This window comes from Gracilinanus agilis, chromosome 5 (assembly GCF_016433145.1).
Source record: "Gracilinanus agilis isolate LMUSP501 chromosome 5, AgileGrace, whole genome shotgun sequence".
Taxonomy (NCBI): Eukaryota; Metazoa; Chordata; class Mammalia; order Didelphimorphia; family Didelphidae; genus Gracilinanus; species Gracilinanus agilis.
Window position 1 is genome coordinate 60,925,320 of NC_058134.1, and position 21,813 is coordinate 60,947,132.

Consider the following 21,813-nt stretch of genomic DNA (forward strand, 5'->3'; position numbering starts at 1 on the left):
ATATATATACATATATATGTGTGTGTGTGTGTGTGTGTGTATATACACACACATATATATATTTTCCTTACCTGAGAAAACATTTTTACATATGTACATATATGAAAACCTATATATATATATGTGATTTTATATGTATATATCATATATGTCTCACAAGAAAAGGTGTCTTGGTGTTTCAAATTTCAAATCTAATCTTTTTTTTTAAATTAAAAGTATTCCAATATATGATTCTAGAGAAACATGCCAAGCTCTTTTACTTTTGAAACTGTCATGAGATAAATGCAGAAAATAGAGAAATAGAATTTAGAGAAGATATGCCTTTTTGAAAATTATATTCCGGGATAATGGAAAATAACCAGAAAAGGAATTAAGCTTCACTACTAATTTAAAATTTGATTTCCAGTATTTTGGCACATGAAATCTTACAAAAACACAAACACAAACTTAAAATCTTCAGGAGCCTAATTACATATGTATTAAATCCTGTTAATTAATTGGTTTGTCTATGGCTCATTGCACTTTTGTTCTTCTTAATTTCCCCACTGCATTTTATTAATTTCTCTTTAGACTAATGACTTAAAGAATTTTCTTTTACTGCCAAACAGCATTACCATAGAGTTAATATATTGCTTTACAAAATTAATAAAATGAGAGAAACACTACCGTACATGGTCCAAATTTTATGTCCTCACATTTTGCCCTTTCTGAACTCCGTCCTTTTTTCTGTGTTCTTCTAAAGATAGAAATCAGTTAGTGTTGATTACCATAATGTTAAATTGAATTCTCTGAACAAAAAAAATAGCATTTTGATCAGTTCTCAGGGAAAAGAAAGTAATTTTATTCCTCTTTTATAGAGCTCTACCCATGAAAACTCATAACTGGGACACATTCTGTCTCTGACATACATCCTAATTATGGAAGGCTGGGTAATTGACTTTTGGATTTGTATTGATCCACATTGCTAGAGATAATTTTCACACTGAGAATTCCCTACACTTAAGTGATCATGGGTCTAAACTGCACCAAAATTTTTAACATTGATAAATAGTACTAGCCCAGAGTTTGTATTTTTAATTCTGAAGACATTCTTTTTTTTTAATACCCATTCTTCCATTGTATACTTTCTGCCAGAAAGCCATATGAACCATGGACACCTCAAATATTCTTTTTTCATTGAAGGCTCACTTCCACCATGAAGGAAGATTCACTTTTCTCTCTTCTTTTGAAGCTTATGTTTTTAGAAGTCTTCATACTGCTAAACATGATAATATATTCTGTCTGTTCGTAAACAAAGTAAAATGAGAAAATGAGGTGGTTATGCAAATAACTGAAGAAACAAAAGACAACACAACAACCACCACCAAAAAAGGAGGTTGTTATTGAGAGTCTAAATTACCTACTTTGGCTCTTTTCATTCACTGTGTAATTTTTCAGTCTCCCTCTGTGGTTTGCCAATGTAGATGAAGCTGTTGTGTGAAGCAAATAAATACAGAGATAAAAAAGCACGGCTTGGATTCTGTGTATATATGTATGCTTATATCTATGAACATCCTGGACAAAATTGGGGGCCATTTTTGACTTTCTTATTTCTGATCTAATAGATATCAAATTCAAATAATGATACAAAAATCAAAATCCCCTTTAGCATGTTCACCATATTCCCTAACCTGTTTTTATTTTTTGTTTTATTTTTCCCCATTTAATAGCTCATCAAATCCTATAATTTGGGGTTTTGTTGTCATATTTTAATTAATATAGTTCATTGAAGTATATTTCATTATACAGTATTCACAAAGACCTTTGAAATAATTTATGGGACAGTAAATAATTGTATAGTATTTGAGCAAAATGGGACGTAGTATTAGAGAAAATATTGCTTCATACATAGACATGATCAGTTTTGCAGATATTACACAAAATTTAATTTAAAAAACACTTTATTTTCCTATAATTTTCCATTATAAGTTTGGTAATCATATATTCTAAATTACCCAGGCAATCTGAATTGCAAAGTGTTAACCCCTTTCTTTTTTTTAGTCTTAAAAAATATTTTATTTAATTAATTAATTAAGAATTTTTTTTGCCCATGGTTACATGATTCATGTTCTTTCTCTCCTCTCCTCCCACACTCCTCCCATGGCCAACATGCAATTCTGCTGAATATCTTTCTTGAAAACCAGAAACTACTCATGGAATCTATTTGGCAACTCAATGATTCAATCCATGAACAAATAATTATTAAGTACCTACTGTGTTTTAGGTACTGTGCTAGGCACAGGACATGAAAGTACAAAGAATGAAACAATTCCATTTTCCAAGTTTATGTTCTAATGAGAGATGAGTACATAAATAAATAGGTTGCACATAAATATTAAGGTAAGGTGATAATATGTACAAAGTTGTTAAATACAAGGTAATTTGGGAGAATTGGGAGAACACAATGTTTAAGCTGAATCTTAAATGAAGAGATGAACTGACTGTGTGAGATGGCACTAAACTTGGAGTGCATTGCATCCAGGAATGTGAGACAGCCAATATTAACTCACAGAGAAAGGAGAGGGAGAACACAGAGAAGGCCAGTTTGACTTGACCATAGAATATGCAAGGAGAAGTAACATCCAAGGATGCTGACAATCAAGAGGTTACCTACCAGTTTAGAAGGGATTTAAAACCTCAATGAAATATTGTAGGGGTGAAGGAAGTAGTTAATTGAGTAGAGAAGGCATATGAGGAAATTTACTTCATTAGAATTGTGTAGACTGGACTGGAGCCACCTTTCAGAGAAGGATATATGGGAAAAGATAATGAATTCATCTTTGGATGTCTAAATGGTAAAATGTCTCTAGGATATCCAATATGGAGTGTTCAATAGACAACTGGTGATCTGGGATTAAAATTGCTAGGATAGACTAGAATTGCATATATAATCTAGCAGTCATCATCATGGAGATGTTAGTTAAATCCATAGTAGCTGATTTGGTTATCAAGATAGAAAATACAAATTGAGAAGAGAAGAGGACCTAAGAGCAAACCTGTGGTATAACCAACAATTGGAGTGTGAAATTGAAATGGATTGAGTTGTCAGACAGGAGGGAAGTAAACTAGTCTCATGAAAATTCAGAGAGGATGGAGTTTCCAGTAGAAGAGAATGCTCAACAGTGTCTCATAAAGTAATTGAAAATTGAAAAGGATTATACCTGGGGAAAATATCAGATTAGAAAATCAAGAGATAATTTTTAACTCCAGAGAGAATTTTTGTTTCAATTGAGTGAGGTAAGAAATCAGGCAAATTTTCAAAGGTTGAGGAGTGAATGAGAGGAGAGGAAGCATAAATTGTGAACACAGTAGATTTTCCAAGACATTTGACTGAGGAGATAAGATATAGATATAGATATGAATATGTAACAATAAATTGAGGAAATGTTAGGCCCTAGAAGAGACTTTTTGTGGTTTTTTTTTGTTTGTTTTTCATATGGCTCATGCTCTAGGATTATTCTTCCAAACCACACTTACACTGTTGGAACTCTGGGATTCAAAGGGTACATCTGCCCTCAAGGTTCTAAAGGACCCTGGGGGAGTAAATTTCTTTAATGCAGTAGCTCATAACTTCCCATATATCTGTTTTCTCCCATGATTACCAGTTGAAACCAATGAAGCAAACCAATGGGATTTTAGTAAGGCAAATTTACCAAGGTGATCGGGGAATAATAGCCAGTACCAATTCTCCTCATAACCTCCCACCAAAATTCAGGGGATGGTAGAGTCAAACTTAGAGAGTCCATGCAATAAAAGAGTTGGTCAGACCTAATGTGGCTTTTTTATATTTAACTTATTTTTCTTCATTTCTACATAAGCCCCATCCACAAAAGCCCCAGCCCTTCCTTGTATCACAGAAGGTATCACATAGGAGACTATGTTCATACAGATTTATGTTTTCACTTTTCAGTTAACAATCTGGAGATAACATTCCAAATGTATTCTTCAAGTTTTAATTCTGTAGCTGTACATAATGTTCTCCTAGTTCTACTCATCTCATTGTTGATTATCCCAGGTATTTCTTACCAGGTTTTTTAAAATAGCTTGTTCATCACTTCTTTTCATTCAGTAGTAATCTATCGCAATCATATACCACAAATTTGTTAAGCCATTCCCCAATTGATGTGCATCCCCTCAATTTTCAATTCTTTGCCAGCACCAACAGAGCTGCTTTACATATTTTGGAACATTTGGATTCTTTTCTTTTACTCTGATCTCCTAAGGAAACAGACGTGGCAATGTTATAGAATTCCTGTAATTTATTTTGCTGCTTTCCTCAATGTATGCCCTTTAGGAATAGTATAGGGTTTTTACTATACTCCTGGGCTCCTTGAATCAACCTCTCCTCATTATGTTCAGTCTACATTCTCATAATACTGATGCTGCCACTAGTCACTGCTACCCTAAGGACACTGCTAAGATTCTCATGGAAAATTCCAAATGCTCTGAAGTTCCCAAGAAACTGATGGTAGGTGGCAGTGAGGAGACTGAGGCAGAGATATCCTCCTCCTTTCCAAGTGATTGACTCCTCAAGGCTTGGCTGAGGTTTCTACAACTGAACTGCTGGATGCTTATATTTTCAATTGAAAATTACCTTATACAAGCTGTCCAGGTTGTATCCAAGACCCTCAGCCCATTGAAGACAGCTTCCTGTTGAAACAGAAGAGATTCCCAGTTCCTGTTTACACATAGTTCACACCTCTGGTTGATCAGGTTTTTTTGATCATTTTGATTGATCAGAGCTCCCAACCAATAAAGCTAGAGGAGATTGGCTCAGTCAATCACCGCCCTTATGCAAAAATGGGGGAGATATACACTGTTAAAGACAGGAGAGAAGGAGAGAGGTCATAGATTCCTGGTTGGGAATAATTGTGATACAAAATTGATGGAGAAGATAAGAACAAGCAGGAATAAGTATGCTTGTATATGGTACTTGACAAGGAGAAAGGCCACCTTTTTCATAGACTGAGGAAAAGGGAAAGAGTTGAAAATGATGTCAAGGAATTTTGAGAGGAGGATAATGGGACAAAGGGGGAGCTCAGGTGTAAAAGCCTGGGTTTCTGAGTAAAGTAAATAGCAAAGACCTCAGCTGAGAGGTGAATGCGGAGTTTGGGGAGGTTTGAGGGAGGTAGAGAAAGTTTTGAATAACTTCTCTGGGGAATGAAAAAGGAAATCAATTAAAGAGGAATAAAATGATTACTATCCATATATATATATATACATATATAGTTTTGATACTTCTTCCAGCTATGTTCTATAGCATGTGAGGAGATAGATCTTGGGAGTAATCCAGAGGTTGGTTTTGGTAAGAGAAGAGCACTGATGGGACAAGAGGCAGGGAATTCAAGAACAGAGGATAGTTAAGAGTTGAAATTAATAATGCTTGGATTGAGGATGGAAAGGGAGGAATGTGAAATTAGAATAATGATAATAGCCCAAAGTACTAAAGGGTACAGGGATTTAAAATTTAAGTTTCTAATTAGGGAAATTGAACACATGATATTAATGGTTAAGTCTAGTGTGTGGCCAACATATTATAGAAAGACATTAATAAGCATCACAATGAATATGTAAGAAAAAAATAGGGTCATAAAATGTTAGGCTATAGCAAGCTAAAAGAATGTTGTGACCTCTCCAAAAAAAACATGCATATGAGACCATAGTGTGTATCATATTAGCTAAAAACAAAGTATTTAAATTCATGTGTTTCTTGTAGCACTCATTCATGTTGACTGATTTTGACAATGTATATATTTCTAGTTACACGCTTATTCCAAGAACACTAATTAATTAGAATATGACCTCCGTGATAGAGTTTGTTGCATTCTTGGGACCTGGCAATCTCTAGCACCTGGCAATCACCTAACACATAATTGGTATTTAATATATATATATATATATATATATACTTATTTTTTATTGATCTGTAGACTCCTTTTAAAGTCAATGCCATCACATATATTACAATACACAAATCAGTCTACATTTTTTTTTGTTCGGATCATGGGCCTGATTTGAAGTTCTAAAAATATGGTAAATGTAAATATCACAAAATCTTGTCCAGATGTTGACATTCAGCAGGAGCAATCTCACACAAAAATAGTTCAGTTATAAACCATAGGCTCTCTAATTTTGAGATAGATACCCAATTACTAATTCTTATTTCAAGAGAGGACAACAGCTTAGTAAAACTCTACCTATAAGCTTGGTGTTTTGATACCCAGTTTTGTTTTTTAACATAGACACAAACCCTGCCATTTCAGAGTCTAAGTTCTAAATTCTTTTATACATTTTGAGGCAGACCAAATGTTTAAGTGATTCAAATCAGAAAGCACACAAACTAATCCTAAGAAGTTTTATGTGAAATTGAAAGGAAATAATCAAATAGAAAAACTTACTAATAGGATTTTGATGCAAAGTGAATAAATAGTCTTAACATTATTCCAGCAGTTTGGCAAAAGGTGTGGTTCAGCTAAAATAAATCTCATGTCTGGGACCTGGGCAAAACCAAAGACCTGAACATTTAGAGACCATAATGCCTTGGAGCTAGTATCAGAAATAAATCCTTCATCTTACTCAATTTCTTATCATGCAAGTTTGGGTTGCTTTTTTTAAAACCCTTTCCTTCTGTCTTAGAATCAATAATAAGTATCATTTCCAAGTCAGAAGAGTGGTAAGGGCTAGGCAATTTGGGGCTAAGTGATTTGCCCAGGGTCACACGGTTAGGAATTGTCTGAATTCAAATTTGAACATAGGCCTGACTCACTTTGCTTTTGATAATTTAGCATTTATATCATTAACTCATCAGAATGATGCACATCTGCAAAAGTTTAAGACATTAAAATGCATATATATTAAAATAAAGGAATACTTCTGTAATCTAATTTCGTTGATGTGCAAAATTCCTCTTCTCTTATAGATCTTCATTTCTTTACTAGTCATTCAGTGACTTTTGACAGTTGGTGTGGTCAAATTTTCAGTCACCTTTTGACAAAGTTCTATAATTTATAAAATGTGATAGTCCTGATTAGCATCAACCATTACCAGGGGTATATTTGGGGCCTGCTAGAACTTGTGCTATCATGTCACATCCTCTAAGAAATCCAAAAAATCCCCATATCAATATATGGTAATGGAGTAGTCAGTCAACAGGTATTTTTAAAGTACTTTCTAGGTGCCAAATAATTAATAAACTCAAAGAAAGGTAAAAACATAGTCTTTGCCCTAAAGAAACTCAAATTCTAATGGGGTTTGGGAGACAACAACCACAAAAAAACCAAAAAACTATGTGTATACTTTATGTGGTAAATATATAATATATTTATTACATTTATATTTATTTTTCTATTCAATTTCCCTAATTAGAATTCTATTCAATTTCCCTAATTAGAAATATTTTTATGTATTATATTATGTAATATAAAACATATATAATATATGATAATATAATATAAATTTCAAAAACTATATATAGTAACATATATAAATATAGTAAAATATATAATATATATAATATAAATTTCAAAAAACTAATCTCAAAGACAAGACACTGGTATTGGAGGGTGGAGGTGGTCAGTCAGTAGAAGCCTGAATCAGGCAACAGAAGTTTGTGTCAATCAAGACACCTACTAGATGTCAGGGTGGGATATAAATAGAAGCAAAAGCTTGCCAATCTGAGAAAGAGGAATGGCAAGGAGGCAGAATCTGTGGGTCCTAGAGTATGTGGATGGAAGCAAAGTTTTAACAGAGTGAGATAGGGGGAATGTTAAACATCACCAAGTACAATGCCCAAAGCCCAAGTGAAGAATTGACATTTTGAAGTTTACCAAGTGGGACAGTGCTCATGCCAGACTTGTACTTAAGTGAAATGAACTGAGTGGAGGATGGATTAGAGCAGAAAAGACATGAATCCATGAGAACATCCAGCAATTCAATAAGATAATAGAAGCATTAGGGCATAAAAGCCTGCTTCAGGGAGATAGTTGGATGAGTAGAAAGAAGGGAACACATCAAAAGTTGTTATAAAGGTAGAAATGACAATATTAATGTTTAAACAGAGATATGTGGGAAAAGTGCAAGTGTGGAGTTGAGGGTCCTATTTAGGTTGGGAGACTGGGTGACTAGAAGGCGGGTAGAACCCTTGACAATAAAAGGGAATTTAGGAAGAAAAGGTGAATTTGGTGTGGGGAGAGGAGGATCAGTTTTGTTTTGGGTGGTTTGAGTTTGGACATTCAGTTTAGACTATCTCATAGGCATTTGAGAATATTAAATCAGAGTTCAAAAGAGAGACTAAGGTTAGATTTATAAATCTATGGAATCATCTGCACAAGAGATGACAGCTGACTCTTTTAGAAGTTGAAATCACCAAACAAGATAATAGAGAGAGAAAAGATAATATAGCCCAGGACAGAGCCTTGGTAGACATCCATAGTGAGGGGTTATGTTCTAGAATAGATGAAGATTTGGTAAAGGAGAATGGGAAAGAGCAGTCCAAAAGTTAGGAGAGAAGAATTTCAGAAAAACCTAGAGGAGAGAGAGTCTAGGAGATTTTCCAAAGTATTAAAAAATCAAGCTCAAGAAGATGAAGATTGAGAAAAGCCATTAGATTTCAAAATAAAGTAATGATTTGTGACTTTAGAATGAGGCTTCATTTATTCAGAGGGCTTAGAATTCAATGCGAGGAGAAATTGAGTTTCCAAATATAATTGGCTTTCCAAAGGAATTTAGCTAGGAAAAGAAGAGACAGGGGATGAGGGCAAGAGGAAATGGTAAAATCCAGAAAACTTTGTTGTTGTTGTTGTTGTTGTTTTTAGGGAGTAGACATGTATTTCCAGGAAGCTGTAGATATGGAAAAATTGAATTTTAGTAAGAAAGTCAGAGTGAAAGGGTAAAATTATGAAAAGAGACTACTTTAAGATAGATAAATAAAGTTCCTAAAGACCCTTTGAAATGGAAAGCCCAAATTATAAAGTTTAAATGAATTGTGGATCTTGTAAAGCATGTGCTTTTGTACTTAAAAGTTAACTTTTATTCCATTCCTGCAAGTTGAAGTCAGAGGGAAAAAATACATTTTATTTAAATGTGACTAATTGGAATGTTTTAGTATCACAGTACCCAGTTATGAGGGACAAAGAAAGAGAAAACAGCTGACATTTCTTATTGTTGGCAACAGACAAAGGTTGGGATTTTAGTTTATTTAGTCAGCAAAAATGAGGAAATAGAGCAGATTTCAGAAAGTCATTGTCAATTATTACAAAGGCCTGAGCTAAACAACTTCTCCAGGCTTTCTAATGGCATCTCCTCCCTTCCATCTTCATAGCTACCAAACAGCATAAAATTCATTACACATGACATTTTGCAAATTATTTATCCTCTTGGGCTCTCAATTTCTTTTCTCTAAAATAAAGGCAGAATACCAAATAATCTTCAAGGTCCCTTTCAATTCTGCCTATAATGTTAACTGACTGTAGTCCCAGGTTTCTCTCTGAGTCTCAGTTTTCTCATCTGTAAAATCAGGATGACTATAAAAAGTGTAGAATGTAAATTATTAAATTAGATTGATGGTGAAACAAGATTAGGTGCAGAGATTAATGAACCACAAAGTGCCACATAAATGTAACAGTATTATGATTATATGACACATCCTTCCAGAATGGTGACAGAAACTTAGGTAACTTCTGAAAATAGCAAAGCCAAAAACACTCGTGAATTAGGTGTCTAGGAAATTCCACAGTGATTTGCATTCAAAATCATGTAACTGCTCCTATTTTATGTGTATGATAACAGCCCATTAAAAGAAACTCACTGTTGCCATTTTTTATACATTGAGTTATTTTAAAATTATTTTGCCACAAAAATGCAAATAGGTTACCATTAGGATATATTATAGATTATAAATTGAAAGAATAATTCACTTTATCAATTCATGTTTTACAAGTTGAAAAAAATTTTTTTAAATGCATTTTTGGAGTTATGCTGGCATATCAAGTTCCCAAAAATTATTTAATTTTTAAGTTTCTATAATGCATTTGTTTCAATATCATCCTAGAAACCTCAATGATTTAAGGAGTCTTTCAGAAGAGCTTAATGCCTTTGAGTAACTTTTTATGCAAAAATCTCTATTACTACTTTGAATTATATGCTATGGTTTATTGTATTGAATATAACTTTAAAATTACTTCTTTCAAAACATAATGAATCAGGTAAATAGGGAAAGGAACTCTGCAGCAAATGTCTCAATAAAAGTCTCATTTTAAAGACATATGACACTGATTGAAACAGAAGAATATTCTTCAAGTACTAAATGGTCTTGAAAATTCTTTAAGAAATTCTTCAAGTGATAAATGCTATAGAATATAGAAACATACATTTTCATGAAAGAAATATAACCTATCAATAGATAAATTTAAATTAGAGTAATACAAATTAAAACAACTTTGGGGGTCTGCCTCAGGACTAGGAGATTCATAAAACTGATTAAAACACACACATACACACACAAATTTAGGAAGGGCTGTGAGTAAATAAGTAAATTACATGACTAGTGGAATTGTTATCAAATCCAGCCATTCTAGAAAGCAGTTTGGAACTATTGCCACCCAAGGTTAATAATTGTGTCCAAACCTTAATCCAGCAATACCACTAAAGGAATCATATATAGCAAATATTTATGGCAACTTTTTTGTCCTAACAAAAAATTGTAAACTGGAGCCAAGCAATTGACTAATAACTAGGCAAGTTATAGTATATGAAAGTGATGAAATGCCATTGTACTATAAGAAATTACAAGAGAATGGTTTCAGAGAAGTAGACTTGGATAGTCTGATCCAGAGTGAAGCGAATAGAACCGTGGACATAAACCATACAATAACAACGTTCTTATAAAGATAAACAACTTTGACAGTCTTTGAAACTGGTCAAAGCAATAAAGAACTATGATTTTAGAGGATTCATAATGAAGCATTGCCCACCTCTTTTCACAAGGGCAATAAAAGTCTCAGAGTTCAGACCACAAAATATAGATATTCATATAGATGGGGCTTGTAAATGGTTCAATAGATGCAGTGCCAAACCTGGAGTCAGTAAGGCTCATCTTCAAGAGTTAACATCTGGCCTCAGACACTTACTCGCTGTCTATCTAAGTCATTTAACCCTGTTTACCTCCATTTCTTCATTTGTAAAATGAATTGGAGAAGGAAATGGCAAACCACAAATCAATTTTTGCCAAGAAAATCCCAAATGAGATCACAGAGGGTAGATATATTTTTATCTACATATGTTTATATAAATTGTCTATATGTATATATTTGTTTATAAATATGACATATTTATAAATATGTAAGTAAATATAAATACGGCAAGTTATTTTAAAATTGTTTTGTCCCTAAAATGCAAGTAGGTTACCATTAGAATATATTATAGATTATAAATTCATAAGATTATTATAGATAATAAGATAATTTTATATTTTATATTATATATTATAATTTATATATTTTATATTTATAAGTGATTATATATTATAAAATCATTTATTTATAAGATTATTTTATATTTATATTTTTATATTAAGTATTATATTATTATATATTATATATTATTTTTAAGATTACTATGGATTATCATAGTATAAAATAAATAAATATGTGTTTATAAATATAAGATATTTATAAATTAATATAGACATTGTAGACATAAGCAGAAAATTTGTTTTGCAATATTTTTTGTAAATAGGGGTTATGTTTGTCTTTCTTATTCACTAAGTTGAGAAGCCAAAAGGGAGAGAAGGCAAGTTTTCATTGGTAAAACAAATGAAAATGCATTTCTAATAACATCAAGCTTGATCCTAAGCTTTTAATATGAGAATTATTGTGTTGTACAACATAATTCAATTCATCAAATGTTTATAAATTGTCTGCTACTGCCAGCTACTATAGAAAATACTGGAAAATAAAGATGAAAACAAAATGGTTCTAGTTTCTGCTTTCAAGGAACTTATATTCTTTTGGATGGTTGTGTTTGAGAGAAGGAAAAGAAAATTAATAATAATAATAGTAGTAGTAGTAATAGTAATAGTGGCATGTATATATAGTTGCTTAAGGTTTTCATAGAGTTTTATATAATTATTATCTTATTTGATCCTCACAACTCTAGAAAGTAGGTGATCCCCATTTATGAGCCTCATTTTAGAGATATGGAACATACATAATGCAGAGAGAATGACTTACCTGGGGTCATATAGGTAATAAGGATGTGAGGCAGGTTTTGAATTCAGATTTTATGTAAATGTAAAATATACATAAAATGAATAAAATACATTTGTGGTGGTCAGGAAAAGCCCCACCTCCTTTTGGGATGATTAGCAGCAGTCCATAAAAAAGAAAGCCAATGATCTGAGACTCAAAGGGCACTCAGAATTTTAAGAAGTCATCTATTTGTAGATAGCAAAGTAACATAGGGAAGTTTTGCTCATGATTAGGCTTTTAATATTTAATGAAAATAATGTTTGTACAAAAGGCAATAGTACTTTTCTAGTACTAAGTACTATGACTTTTCTAGGTATGAATATGTTTCCTTATATAACAAAGTATGATGTCATTTTCCTTATTACCAGAAGTAGGATTTTAAAAGACTATCGGTGGCAGCCAGACTTAGAGATGGGAAAATTTAGATTCAATCATTTAACTACAAATGCCTAGACCTTACACTCTTCTGCCATAGAATCAATACTTAGTATCAATTCTAAGACACAAAAAAAGTGTTAAAAAAAAAAAAGATGGAGAGATTATCAGTATATCTGGAAGTGGAAGAAAAACTCCAATACACTTAAAGAGATAAAGATAGAAGTTTAAAAGCCTTTCAGGAGGGGAAAATAATTATTGCTAAACTTGTAAGCTACATTTATTTCTGTGAAAGAATGTAATTTGGTTTTCTGATTCCATACATGCCAGGGATACAATTCTTCCATTGCAAACAACAACTCTTTTTCTAAAAGAAAATCATATTTCTTTTTTCTTTTTTTTCTTCTTATTTTGGGTGGCTTCTCTAAGTGTTGTAATCATTTGGCTTCTTGGTAATGGTCTGGTTTTGAAGCTTGTCTATGAATGCAGTTTACTGATTGTTATTTTTTGAATTTTAAATATACTTGAACATAATCTCTAGGTAATGGTGGTAAGTCCCACCTGAAATACTGAGGGTTTGCTTCTCATTGTCTTTGATTTCTGAGCCAGAAAATCCTGTCTGTTTTTAATCTCAACATCATTTGGCAAACTTACTTGATAAAATCACTAGGATTAATTAACATCACATCTGTTTATAGCCTCTTTCAGGTTATCCAAGTGATTCTGAAAGTTTCTTTATTCATTATCCAGATGTGATGCCCTTTCTTCGAATGGCTATGTTTTTGGAAGTTTGGGGGAAAATTAAAAGTGCAATTTTGGTGCTAACTTACATGTTCCATTCCCACTACTTGCTTGCACTAATAAAATAATGAGTTCCCCTGAAAATAATTAAAAGTTAATTGCCCACGAATGAAATTGCATTTGTTCAATTTAAGAACAGTAGGCATTAAATTAGCATGGGAAATATGGTGTGGAAGGGGCAGGGGAATCACAATTGGGTAAAAACAAAATTTGCTGTCTGCTCAGGTACTGGAAATTTTGACTTTAGTGGGGCATGTGAGGAAAGTCTAGATTTATAGTTGATGTGATTAAATTGCTGATTTTATTGGTAACATTCAAATAGCATTTAGACTAAGTAATAAGAAGAAGGTACCCTAGCTTTTAGTGACATCACCTTATAGGTGTCCAACCTTCAAAAAGAGGAAACAATGAAAAAAAAAGTTTTCATAATGAAACAGTGCTTTCAAAGTTTTTTTTTAAATAAAGTGTCATTAGACTATTTATTGTTTCTCATAGTTGTAATAACACCTGTATTTCTCATTAACAAAATGAAAAAAGCTTTATAATGCTACCCGGTATTTGACCTGAATATCTTAATTTTTATTTCAGGGTGTCTGATCTTTTATATTTGCCCTAAATATACCGGCTAGCAAGTGCTTGATACTTGAAAAGTGCTGTTCTTCCTTTATAGTCTAAAGTCAGAAAGCAACCCTTCCCAGTTAGATAGCCTACCAGAAAAATGTCATGAGAAGCAATGATATAGGTAGAGGTACTCAGCTCCAGACCAGAAAGCCACAAACTGCTGTACAAAGCCCTAGTGTAGTCTGAGCTAAATAAACAGGTAATTGGGGAAATGGTTAGCAAAATAAATCAAAACATAATTGAACATAAATAGTGTTAATGTGTTTTTCTAAGATGATATTCAGGCTTATAGACTGCATTTTTAGGCTCAAATGTTTTTTGGAAAAATTAAAAATTGATGGAAAGTGAGGAGCTAAAGTAAATATGGAGCTGCAATGAATGAGTGAATTCTGATAAGAAAATGTCTGAGAAAATGGCAGAGTATATGATGGGAACAATTTTGAACATCTGAGGGTAACAGGGACTATTAATTTTTTTTAATTGTAGAAAGAATACTGAATATGAAGTCAAATTTCTTCCTTGGACCAAATGCATGTCTTTCCAATGACTGTATATTTCAAGCAGGGTTTACTGGTCCCTGACCTGCAGTTTCTGAATTTGTAAAGTGAGGAAGAGAGATTTAGCTGACTTGGAAAGTCTCCTTTAGCTGTTAAATCTAAGATCTCAAAAAACGTGGCCATTGTAGGGAGAGAGCTAGAAGATAAGAGGTATTGGTGGAAGTGGATAGTCTTAGGGAAAAGCAGGAACAAACACTTTCAAAGGCAAATGAGCTTTATAAAGGGTCAGAAGGATGGAAAGTAAAGAGAGGAACAAAAAAGAGATTTTCATTAAAGTGTATGGATAAACAGAGCTTTTGAACCAAGTGGCTTAGGCTTTCAGGGAGGAAGGGGACTCACTGAGCCAATCAAAATAAATTCCAAGTTTTTCAAGAAGGGGAAAAACTATACACACATAAGCTGCTGGTAATATGAAATGACATTAACTCAATCTTATGGAGCGGAAAATTGCTTCACATCCTACTTGTTAAAACCATTTTGGGGTCATTTTTTCATAAGACATAGACAATTTGAATACACAAACTGCATGGAGCTCTAAGAAAACTGGCACTTAATAATTGGGGAGTTTGGTTGCCTGACAAACCCAGTATATAGGGACATGGAAGGACAGCAACGAAGTAAAGCTTAATGATCAGAACAGCATCTACAAGATAGGAGGAAAGTTGAGCTTAGGGCCATTTTAGAGACTATTCTTTCCATGTGAGCTAGTAAATTTATGTAGAAGAAAAAAACCCCGAGGAAAACAGGAAAACAATTTTCTTTATACAAGAAGCCACCATCAAATATACAGGATCTCCCATCTTGTATATCACATTACATAATGGTAAGCACCTAATAAAGGTTGATTGAATTGAATTCAATTGAGTTGAGCAAAATTGAAATGATCCTGGATTTTAAAGACATTTATGTTGGAATTTAGCCTTTGGCAAGTCAAATTAGACTGTCAAAGATATTTATAGGTATACAAGATTCATATATATGAAGCATCTTTCAGCTGCAGCTGGAACTGCTTTGGATTGTTAGAGAAAGTCGCTAGGCCAAAAACTAATTTATTGATCATAGGAATAATTGTATTTAAGAGTCAAAGATGAAGTAGGATTTTCCTCAGACCTGGGGGTCTTGGGTGTGTTGGGGACCAGCCCTTAAGAAATACTACTTCTTTCTGACAATAATGAAATGGAACAATGGCTATTTTCAAGAATAAATGGTTCATGTTAGATGGATCTGATGACATGATAATGTGGAAGATGATTAAAAGTTAATTCTAATTAAAGTCATCCTAGAAAGGCATTCTCTTGTACAAAGGCAATCTTCTATAGGAGGGGTTGGCAACCTTTTTGGCCGTGGGAGCCATACACGCCAAATTTTTTAAAATGTAATTTTGTGAGAGCCATACAGTGCTCACAGTGTGCGCCCCTGTAACGGCGCCAGAAAAAAAAATTGACTTTATGGCTCCTGCAGAAAGAGCCATACCTTGCCAGCCCCTGTTCTATAGGGAGAAGAGCACACAACCTGGCAGTAGCTGGCTTATTTGAGTCTCATTGCCTCAAGACAAGGGATATTATACATTTTGGGAAATATGGTGATTTTATACTAGTAGAAGTGGCTCTTTTTCCCAAAGCTCCTTTGTTGATAAAATCAGAGGTCCTGGAAAAAAGTAACCTTTCTCATAGCTACTGCTTTGATTTGAAGAACACCTGACCTCCGTCTCTTTGCCAACTCTTACCCTGTCCAGATTTCAGTATGTGCTCTTCCCTTCTCCAACAGTCTTTATTCTTGATCTTGGAGTGTTGCATTTATGACTTCAATTAATAAATTTCTTGCCACAGAGCATTGTTGGCCAAATTTATTTTGCAAATCCTGATTTAGTGAAAAACTTCTTGGCCAGCTGTGTCTAGACATTTTTGTTAAATTTAGTCCTTCCAGTCAAAATGTCTAAGGTTTTTTGTTTTGTTTTTTGATTGGTTGATTGGTTTTTGCCCACTTTCCTGAAAAGAGTTAGGATTGTAAAAGATTTGCACTTTGAAAGATATCATCGTTTTACTTGGAGAGTTTTTAAAAATGAGATTTTATTATCTTTGCTAGATTAGAAATAGGCCTCCCTAGTTAATGGAGCAAAATAAGTTATTCCACATATAAGTTTTAGTCTTGAATACCTTTAACATTAAATGAATTAATATTTTATTAATTATATAAATAAATTAATTTAAAATTTTATTTTCAAAAAATAAATAAATAAAAATATTAAATGAAAAATAAATAAAAATAATGGTAAAAAGTCATGATCCTTTTCTTCTGGAAATTTCTGGATCTCTGAGAAATGCAAAACTCTTTCTTTATGACAATTGCATCTACTCTGACGTACCTCTCCAACAGGCATATTTCCAAAATCCATGAATGATAATAAAATAGTCTCATAATGCCCTGGCTTTGATGAACCAGTTTTGTTTTTTTTTTTTTTTTCCTGGGATTTGTAACTTCTCTGCAGGCGGCCAACCTTATGATATGACTAGAGCAGTGGTGAGAATTTATTCATGTATTGTTCATTCTCCTAGGGAAGGTAAAACCCTAATAGTGGCTGTGAGCCATTAAATTGGGTATTGATGGAAGGGAAAAGTCATTCACTAGCAAACCTGCAGGATATTCCACTTACACAGCATACCCACTGACACATGGCTTCATCCTTCTTATTTCAAAGGAAAATAAAATTTAGCACTCCATTCTTTCTCCATTTCATATGAGCTTCACAGGTACCTTGTTTTATGGTACTTGGTAGAAATTCAGGTATATTTTTCCCTTTGAAAAGGAAAGTCCAAAGGTGGGACTACTGACCTTTTTATAGTTCTCTAAGTGAGCAGTTGCCTAAATCAGGAGTGTCGGGCCTAGGGCTCATGGCCATGTGTCTTATCAAAGAGAACTTTTGCTTTGTTTTCTTTTTTTCCCTCCTTTTCTGGACAACCAACTCTCATTTCTATTCTCCTGTGATAGCAAAGTTGGCTGCTATCAAGGAATCCATGGTTCCAGAAAGAAGAAAAATCTTATTAAATTTAATCTCAGTTGTTTTGTGTGTGTGTGTGTGTGTGTGTGTGTGTGTGTGTGTGTGTGTGTTCCTAATTTCAGTAGATGTAGAAGCTGAGAAGATAGATTGCCAGACCATAAGTCAGGAAGACTAGAGTTCAAATCTGGCCTCAGACATTTATTACTTGTATGACCCTAGACAAGACAATTAACGCACTTTACATCAGTTTCCTTATCTGTAAAATGAGCTAAAGAACAAAATGACAAACAACTCTAATACCTTTGCTAAGAAAACCCCCCATGAGGTCACTAAGAGTCAGAGATGAATGAACAAGAAATAGAGAGGGTCTATTTTCATTGATTTGGATAATGTTAAAAGTTTATTAGTTTTGGAGGAGGTTATATGTCTTTCTTTTTAAAAAAAATCTGTCTATCTAGTCATAGAGTGGATAGAATGCTGGACTAAGCATTAAGAAGACCTAAGTTAAAAGTGTATGTTTGATACTTACTGGTTTTGTAGCCTTGGCAAATTGCTTAATTTTTCTTAGACTGTAGACTTATCTTCAAAATTGGAAATAATAATACCCTCATTTCTTAAGCATCTTCACAAGGCACTTGGAAAACACAAATAAGATGAGATATACAAAAGCCCTTTGCAAATCTTGAAATGCTATTTGATAATCTATTATTGTTATTATTGGTGAAATTCTGGGCACTGAGAAAGGTATAAAGTGGACTAACCTATGGTCTTCTGACTCCAGGAACTTAAATTGGAAATGTAGTTCTTGGCTCACTTTTTAACATGACAAAACATGAATCAATTTTAGCCCTACCTGCCATTGGTTTAAGCTCAAGGTACACTATTCATATTAATAAAGGGAGGAGGCTTGATTATTCGGACTGGAGGAAGGGGCATATTTTGAGAGCAAAGGGCACTTCTCATAAATTTCAAATCTTGGTAAAATCTTAAGATGGAGGTAGGGTGGGTTCAGATAGCCAAAGATGAACATAAAGGTGAGAGATCCTCCAAGGGAGTTCAGAGAGAACAATTAGAAGGTGAGATAAAATTGAAAAAAGGGAAATGGAAGGGGTTGGTGATAAGGATAAGCTTTCTAAACTCTTCACAGGGCCAAAGGTATGATTATGTTTCTTAATCAGCGTCATTGTTTTCTTTCCTTGTTTGAGTTCCTTAGAATCAGACTACAACAACCTTTTGCCATCATTGTCACAGTTACATGCCAGTTTCTAAGTCATTTTCATAGCCCTTAATGGCTTTGGCACCTGGCCATTCATCTTCTTTTCCATCATATTGCTGGCCCTTTTCCTCAGACACTTCAGTATTCACATTCCATCATCCCAGTTTCTCAATATCCTTAATTACAAAACTGCCTTCACCATCTGCCCTACTAGCAATTTGGAATTCCTTAACTCTAACTTTACTTGATTATTTCATTCCTAATTATATCATTTCTCCTCTTTCACCAACAAGACACTCACATGATCCACATTTGCAGGAATTGACCTACTCTTCTTCATTTACTAAAAAGAATAAGGTACACCAACACATAATCTCCCTCAGGCCTATACTTATTTTCTTCAAAACTCACTATGATCACCCATTTCCCCTTCTTAATCTATTATACCAGAGGAAATATAATTATTCTCCATCACTATGAACCCTACTTCCTATGACATTATTCCAAGTCTCTGTCTGTCTGTCTCTGTCTCTGTCTACCTCCATTTCCTACCCTCCATCCTTCTTCTGGATGCAATAAGTACTTTTATATATTTTATATTTTATATATTATATATTCACATATATAGTAAGTGAATTAATCAATAAAGAAAATATTCCTACATATGTGTGTATATGTATGTGTGTGTGTATATATATATACTGAGAGAGAGAGAGTGTGTGTGTTATAAATATTGGAGGGAAATATATAACAACTATAGTTCAGAATACAATAATAGCATGGGAAAAATGCCTTCTAAGACTATTCCCAACTTGAGGGAATAGGAGAATTTAACAATCAGTAGTTCTTAAATGTCCATTATATTGTCTGATTTATGGTGGAGGCCAAGAAACTCTATTGACTGTTATTTCATTTAACCCCAAATATAATTTCAGCTCAAGCTGCAATATGGTTTTGCACACATTACCCACCTATGGCACAGAAGACCTGAGTTTAAAACCAGGTTTCACTACTTAGTCTCTCTGAGGATCAATTTTGTTATCTATGAAATGAATTAATAAGTTCTATAGGACACCTTATATAGATGATAGGATGGAAGTATTTAGACCACAAAGAGAAATTTAAGAGAAGGCTAATAAAAGGGTTTTAGATAAAAATTGGAAAAATGCACTTCCTTATTTAATGGAAATCCTCTACATATCAGCTTGCTGTTTCTCTGTTTTTTGATTAAAACTGTCACTGTAATAATTACATATTTAGATTTTACTTCCCAGCATCACAATCAATATAACTGTGCATATGTGTAATGAGGCATCTCATGAGTGCTAATTGTCCTCTAATTCCTCTGTACTCTGACATTACTGACATGTTTGGCCAATATATGCTTCTCTTGTGTTGGTATCATATTGCACTAGGAAAAACACAGGCAAGAAAGAGAATATTTTCCCTGACTTTTAAGCCAAAGTCATTGAATTTGTTTGAGTATCATCAATCTTTGGGTATTTCTACCTTTTTTTTTTTTTTTGGTTCGTTACACTTCTAACTTGATAAATTAATTGAGATTTTACTATCTGAGCTTTTCTTTCCCTGAATTCCACTTTAATCATGAATCCCTACTTCTCTTCACTTAGCGCACAGGTCGGCAACATATGGCTCTTTCTGCAGAAGCCATAAAGTCAATTTTTTTTTCAGGCGCTGTTACAGGGACGCCACTGTGAGCACTGTACAGCTCTCACGAAATTACATTTTAAAAAATGTGGTGTTTATGGCTCTCACGGCCAAAAAAGTTGCCAAACCCTGACTTACAAAAACTCTTCAATGAGAAAAGCTATCTACCTTTAAAAAGCAGATTCCCCTTATGTGAGAAAAGAGGATGTGCTTATTCCACAAATTCTTATGAAATATTGGACTACATGGGGTAATCACACAAGATGTCAGTTATGGTTCTCTCTTTAAACAGTTCCTATTCCTCTTGTCCTAGCTCTTATCACAACTCTGAGCTCTTCCTTGAACTCCCCAAGACTTTTCAGACTTAAGAAACCATTGTGTTTAGCAATGTGATTTGACAACACTTAAAATCCTTAATTCAACTCCACTGTCATTGATGTTTATAAAAATATAGGCTATCAGGTATATTACTTGTTGCCTAAATAACTGGAGTTGGATTTACTTAGACATTTCAATGAATTTTTTAAAAGTGGCTAGGATTTATATAGTATTTTAGGGTTTCCAAAGCATCTTGTATGTACAATCACATCCAATTCTCACAATAATCTTGTAAAGAATGTGCTATAGTTATTCAAATTTTTAGTTGAGGCTAAGAGGATGAATTACTGTCTATGCTAAATAGGAACTTGGTTGTAAACAAGTATTTTAACTCATCTCTTACTGACTTCAAGTTTAGTGTTCAACTCAGTATGCCATATAATTGCAATGTTTTGGAGGACAGCTGGGTAGCTCAGTGGATTGAGAGCCAGACCTTGAAACTGGAGGTCCTAGGTTCAAATCTAGCCTCAGACACTTCCCAGCTGTGTGACCCTGGGCAAGTCACTTAACCCCCATTGCCTAGCCCTTACCTCTCTTCTGCCTTGAAGCCAATACATGGTATTGACTCCAAGATGGAAGGTAAGAGTTTTTTAAAAAATAATTGCAATGATTTCTATGAAAACTAATAATTACTCTTGTTAGCAAGTAGACCTTCCTTTCAAAATTAACAATTTTCAGAGGAAAAATACTGGAAAAAAGGTCAAGCACAATCTCAGATACTCAGTGAAAAACATGTATATAATATTTTGGAAAGCTAAAATATGAATAAAATTCACCAAAGTATATATTGAAATCATTTTGCAAAGTCGTAATTAATTCCTCATACCTATAAGAAGAGCTATATAATGAGCTTTTCTAGGACATTTTAATTTTTTACCTGATTTGAGACTTTAATTAGTTTTTAGATACAATCAT

At 33.5% G+C, this 21,813-nt stretch overlaps 1 protein-coding gene and 1 long non-coding RNA gene across 4 annotated transcripts in view; one reads left to right on the forward strand and one right to left on the reverse strand.

Annotated features, from left to right (window-relative positions):
- Positions 1–21,813, forward strand: part of PLXDC2 (plexin domain containing 2) — a 490,294-nt gene that overhangs the window by 402,369 nt on the left and 66,112 nt on the right. The window lies entirely within an intron of this gene.
- The window catches only part of LOC123249178, an 85,041-nt gene continuing 64,099 nt past the window's right edge, over positions 872–21,813 (reverse strand). Inside the window, exons 2-4 of the long non-coding RNA XR_006506366.1 lie at positions 4,634–4,689; positions 1,404–1,469; positions 872–1,281 (exon numbers count right to left, since the gene is read on the reverse strand). This is a non-coding gene — a long non-coding RNA (uncharacterized LOC123249178). The remainder of the gene's footprint in view (positions 1,282–1,403; positions 1,470–4,633; positions 4,690–21,813) is intronic.